General features: G+C 40.0%; 1 protein-coding gene across 1 annotated transcript in view; it reads left to right on the top strand.

Moving 5' to 3' along the window:
• The first annotated feature begins 564 nt into the window (after positions 1-564).
• Positions 565-6,000, top strand: part of LOC148071390 (uncharacterized) — a 74,321-nt gene continuing 68,885 nt past the window's right edge. Inside the window, exon 1 of the mRNA XM_087799645.1 lies at positions 565-600. The gene's annotated coding sequence lies outside the window, so the exon portion shown is untranslated. The remainder of the gene's footprint in view (positions 601-6,000) is intronic.

The raw sequence follows: 6,000 nt of genomic DNA, 5'->3' as shown, positions 1-6,000 counted from the left end.
AGAGTGATGTTTACGGAAGCCAGACTGAAACTTCTCATGGATGTCGCTCTGATCCAGGAACAAAGACAGCTGCTCGGACACCACCTTCTCCAAGATCTTGGACAAGAAAGGGAGCTTAGAAATAGGCCTGAAATTACTGAGGTCAGTTGGGTCTAAGCCTGGTTTTTTGAGCAGAGGCTCCACAATGGCATGTTTAAATGCATTGGGAAAAACCCCTGTGGAAAGGGAGAGGTTCACCATATTGGTAACCCAGGGGCCAATTACATCAAATACTTTGATAAAAAGCCTACAAGGAAGGACGTCATCTGAGCAAGAGGAGGGTTTCATCTTGTTCACTAGTGCTGAAATATCACCCAAAGATACAGCAGTGAAGGATGACCAAGAGGAGGAGATGGGCTCAGAGACAGTAGGGGTTCCCAACAAAGGGGGAGAGATTTTCTCTTTGATCAATTTAATTTTGTCAATGAAAAATCTCAACAATGCATTGCTGTCAGCTTCACAGAAGACCGGCGTGATTTGAGGAGCAGGAGACACGAGAGAATTAATCGTGTCAAACAAAACTTTGGGGTTTTTCCTATTTGCTGCTACCAGTTTTCTGATGTAATCAGATCTAGCAGTTTCTACCATCTCATTGTAAGAAGTCAACAGATCCCTGAGGTGAAGTCTGTGCACCTCAAGTTTAGTAGACTTCCAAAGACGCTCAGTCTTTCGACAAAGTCTCTTCAGACTCAGGAGATCTTCATTTGTCCAAGGGCACCGTTTTTTCTGAATTTTCAAGTTCGATTTAACAGGTGCCACTTGATCCAGTATTTCAACACAATGATCAGTGTAACAGTGAATCAAACTGTCCACATCTGGACAGTCATCAAAGGAAAGACGGTCAAACATAGCAGAAAAACTGTCTGCAGTATCGGCTGAGATGACACGCCTCTGAGACCTAACTTTCAAAGGCATAGGTTCAGGGATGAAGTCCAGGTTGAACAAGACAAGAGAATGATCACTCAGATGGACATCATGTACAGATACATTAGAAATGTTCAGGCCAAGAGTAAAAACTAAGTCTAAAATGTGGCCTTTTTGATGAGTGGGTTCAGAAACATGTTGCTCAAAATTAAAGGCTTCAGTTAAAGTTAAAAGTTCTTTAGCAGAACAAGATGTGACGTCATCAACATGAAGATTAAAGTCTCCAAGAATAAGAACAGATTCCATCTGAATAATGGAAGATAAGAAGTCACTAAAGTCTTTCAAGAACACCGCCGCAGGACCAGGCGGACGGTAGATTGACACACAATAGAAAGGTCTTGTAGAACCAACCAAGATCATCTGAGACTCAAAAGAAGTGAATTCCTGTGTCTGAATCACTTTGCAAGAACAACTCTCCCTAAAAACAGTAGCAAGACCTCCTCCACGACCAGAGAGGCGAGGCTTCCCCAGGACAGCGCTCCCTACTGGACAGACTTCGTTCAGATGAATAAACTCTTCCTCTCTCTGCCAAGTCTCAGAAAGACATAATAAATCCAAATTAACTCTTGTGAAAAGATCATTAAGAATAAAGGATTTATTAGTAATGGAGCGAACATTAAGAAGTCCCACATTCAGCACCGATGACGTCACTGACGACGCCGCGTCACTGACAGGCACGCAGAGCGGGATCTTTTGAAGCGAACAGCGGTCACGTGGGTACCAGCTGTCACTGAAGTTCAACTCGGTTGTAAAAGTCGAATTAAAGAGAGGAAATGAAAAAATCGTACCACCTTTCGTTGAGGTCTAGACAGACGGCAGCGCTGATGTGTCATCACACACAGTGAGAGGAATGTCGATCAAACATCGATGACGTTCGATGACGTCAGAGTTGTTCCGAGCGATCGCAACTGCACGTCTCATCCTGACCTGTACTCCAGCCCGACTCGATCCCTTGTGGAAATCGCCCGGTACTCGTTTGATCAAACGATATTCCACAGAGTCCGAGTCGATGAGAAGCGGAGCCGGAAACACGTTCACCGGACGTTGGTAACTGTCGCGAGTGAAGTCCTCCATCGACTCTCTGATGTTGAGAAGAGCATCACGATCATAGATCCGAGATGCTTGAGACATATCTTAAGTGATATGAGCATAATATCCGGACAAGTAGTCGTTAAAACGACTGTTTTTGGCAATTATTGCAGGAGCTTACGTTTCAAGCAGCCGAAAAAAAAAAAAAAAAGTGGACAAAACTAACAATTTATCAAATGTTAAAGCAGCATGAAATAAAATCCAACAGTGTCAGATGTATTAATGTACTGGTTCTCGAATCATAAACCTGAGTTAGTAACCCTGAGGATATCAGCAAAGTTATGTAGCTTCAGTAGTGCCAATCATTCCACAATTTAATTCTGAAAGCTTTGACTTCTCAGCTCAGCAAGTCTAAGAAGGACTGCACAGCACAGCAGTTACAGACCACATCACAGCATCCCTCCTGGGATTCTTTTTTCTTAAGTCTTGAATCATCTGTGTGATCAAAGAGGAGGCTGCGGTTCTACACACTTTATCCAGAACTGACACCTCTGACATTTTCTTTAATCATATTTCCACCATGTTAAGTTTGTTGTAGAGCGCAAGAAGTAATGATTATACTTTTTTGTGGGGTTCTAAAGCATCCATCCCCGCAGTGAACCGCCTATGATCCTACACACTCCCTTCTAATGTGCTGGGCTCTTTTATCCGAGTGTTGAACACCATTGATGCCTTTATCTGTGCCTTTAGCAGGTGTGAAACAACAGCAATTATGTGTGCACGCATGTGCATATGCAACCAAAACATAGATTGAATATAGTCTAAGAAAGGGAAAACTGTCGGACTCTCTTTCATTTTAAAACTTACATACAAGTGATGTTTAATTCAATTGTCTGAAATTATTTCAGCAACTTGGAAAAAGAAAGGTTTAGTTCTGAGTAAAAAGACCAAGATAGAGTAGACTGATGTGTGTTGGCAGACTGTTATTCACAGCCGTGCCTGTTATATTTGGTACCAAAAGTGTGGAATTACACTTTTCATTACGGGGTGTATTTTTTACATGTTCTATAATTTCTCTTTCTGTATGGGAGGTGCAGGGTTATGTGAATAATATTAATCAAAGTCACTTATGTTTGTTTCAATCTTACTTCTGCACAACAATACTGATGGCCCCAACTTCATTAAAAAGTCAAGAACTTCCAAAAAGTAACCACCCGACACACCTGTGAAGTGAAAGTCATGCCTGACCAGAAAGCGCTTAAGTCTGCAAAGCTGTTGTTAAGAAAATGTGGCTACTGTGATGAAAATGGACTATAAGACTTCAGTAAATCATTCCACATGTATTCATTCATAGTTTTGATGCCTTCAGTGATAATCTACAATCTAACAAGTTGTGAAAATAAAGAAAATACATTGAATGAAAAGGTGTGTCCAAACCTCCTGCCAGCTATAGCATCATAAAATTGTCATCTTTCACATTATCATATTTTAACCATCTTAGTCATGTGATTATGTTATTATTATTTGTATTAAGTACATTCAATTGCTATGATATTCAGGTATAGTAGTCCATGTGCCCAGAAAAGATCTGAGGCAGTCATTGATTATAACCTGGGATACTAGGGGTATAAGATATAACGATATATAGCAAATATTTTTAATGACGGTATATATAGTTATTCAAAATATATTATTAAATATATTCAAAAGCACTGTATTAATATTTTAAAAATGTATATATTCTTGCGCTGACGTCACGCGCCGGTGATGCAGCAGAATATGAACTATGCCTCAATCCAACAAATGGAGAGTTTTTGTTTAATACTAGTTGAATGAGGGCGGACAGCGCTGAGTTTCGTGTGTGTGACATCAGCCTGAAATTTAAATTCCACAAACTTCAAGACAATCACTGATGACACAAAAATACAAGTTTAGTTTAGTCATAACACAATGCTTTACTAACTAACTTTTAAATTGTGTCAAGTAAATGTTTATTTGAAAGGTTATATATTTATATATTTATATTTAACGTCGCACTTCTCAGCCTTGACAAATAATTTATTTTCTAGTAGGCATTGCAGCACAATGCACAACGAACTTGGTGACGGTGTTCATCAGCCGATCCAGAAAAAATCAAAATATCTTCAAGATAAACGTAAACAAACTTATTAAGCATGTCACGTAGGACATGTTCACATTAATCAACTTCTGAAAAACTGTATTGAGACCAAAAGGCATAACCAGATACTCAAAGTGACCCAACGGTGTCCTGAAAGCTGTCTTCCATTCATCACCCTCCCTTATACAAACTAATTAGTAAGCATTATGTAGATCCAACTTGGTGAAAATAGTTGCTCTATTGAGAGGCTCAAAAAAAGGATCTATAAGAGGAAGAGGATACTTGTTTCTCACAGTAATCTCATTTAGTCCTCTGTCCTTCTTGGAAACAAAAAAGAAGCCTGTTGCCTTGTGCTGCTACGGCGTGAAGCAAATTCTGTTCTTGCTTCGCTGTTTCCATCTGTTGCTAGAGTATACTGTGACGTGTTGATTGGGTGGATCCAAGAGCGGAAACAAAAGTCAGAGTCTTTGTTCAGTTCATAAGAAATGTAATTATTAACAGGGTACGAAAAGGGGGTCAATCAACTAGGTGAAGAGGCAGAGGACAGCGGCGGCAAGCGTCCAACAGACAGCGGCACTCTGGGCAAAAGAGTGATCAAAAAGAAACTAAGCAACTAAGAAATCTCCACTGTCTGAAAAAAATCATCATCATCAAGGAATCTCCAGAACTAAAAGCGCTAGAAAAGCTAGGGAAAAAGTAGTATTGGGTCGGTGCGTCGAAGCATGCATCAAGCTCAGACAGCAACACCCGTGTTGGTGCGCGTATCGCTTTAAGAAGGTCATGTGACCGATACCTGGACTGTATCATTCTGACGTCAAAGCGCCAAACTGTGTTTAAAATGAAGCGCATTTGTCAGCGCGCTGCTTCTGCCATACTGATCGCGGATCGTTTGCATAGAAACAGATTGAATCATGGAGCAGCCCAACAATAAAAGAAAGCTTTCCCCAGTGTGGACCACTTTGATCTGGTCTCGGAAAATAAGGTATTTGTTTCAATTTTCGTGTCGTTTCGTTCTGTTCCTCTCAAAGTTTTCCCTTGGTCTGTTTTAAATCAAATTCATTTAAAAAGTATTAACTATTCATATTTTTTCTGCATGTTATGTGTCAATCTGTTTGACAGAATTGTCGTATTTGAATGAATCAACCTACTCAATGCTGAGGCATTATCAGGCTAGGCACGAAAATGAAGTCCCACAAACGTCCAGAATGAACTCAGGTATACAGCCACTGTACAAAAAATTCAAGATTGCTTCATTCATAATTCATTTATATTACTTTATTGTCTCATTTTAAAGCTGCAGCTTCATGGAAGAAGTTCCTTGATGAGGCTCTGATGAGATTCATCCTGACAGACTGAAGAAAAAGGCCCTTTTTTTTGTGTCCACAAGCATCCTCATTCACAACACATCCACATGTTAACATTGTGTACATATTTACGTTTTTATTTACAGTATCAAAATGATGTAAAATGATGCAATGTAAAATACAATGACTTAAATTATATTATTGTATATACAAGGTCATCAAATCAATGTCAGTTGAGCCTCAACTAGGATTCTTGTAATGATTCATAACGTCCAGCAGATGCCCCTATTCAATGACACAGTATTAATAAAGTGTTGCTGTGTGTTGAAACGTTTCATGATGCCTCATCGACCCATTACTAGGAAAAAGGTAGCGAACTGCTAACAAACTAAATATCACTCAGGTGATCTAGTTACACAGAGAACATGAGAACTTGGGGTGCTTTACCAGGCGACGAGAAGGAATACTCTGTCTAGAGAAAGTCGCTCCTTAAATCCCAGCAAAGAGGACGACGCTGATTGGAACAGCTGGGTTTGGTAGCCTACCACTACCTCTGCCTGTCAAGCACAAGAAAACAGTTATCTA

The sequence above is a fragment of the Callionymus lyra genome, chromosome 9, assembly GCF_982586985.1.
Source record: "Callionymus lyra chromosome 9, fCalLyr1.hap1.1, whole genome shotgun sequence".
Taxonomy (NCBI): Eukaryota; Metazoa; Chordata; class Actinopteri; order Syngnathiformes; family Callionymidae; genus Callionymus; species Callionymus lyra.
This window is presented reverse-complemented; position numbering and strand designations above follow the sequence as displayed.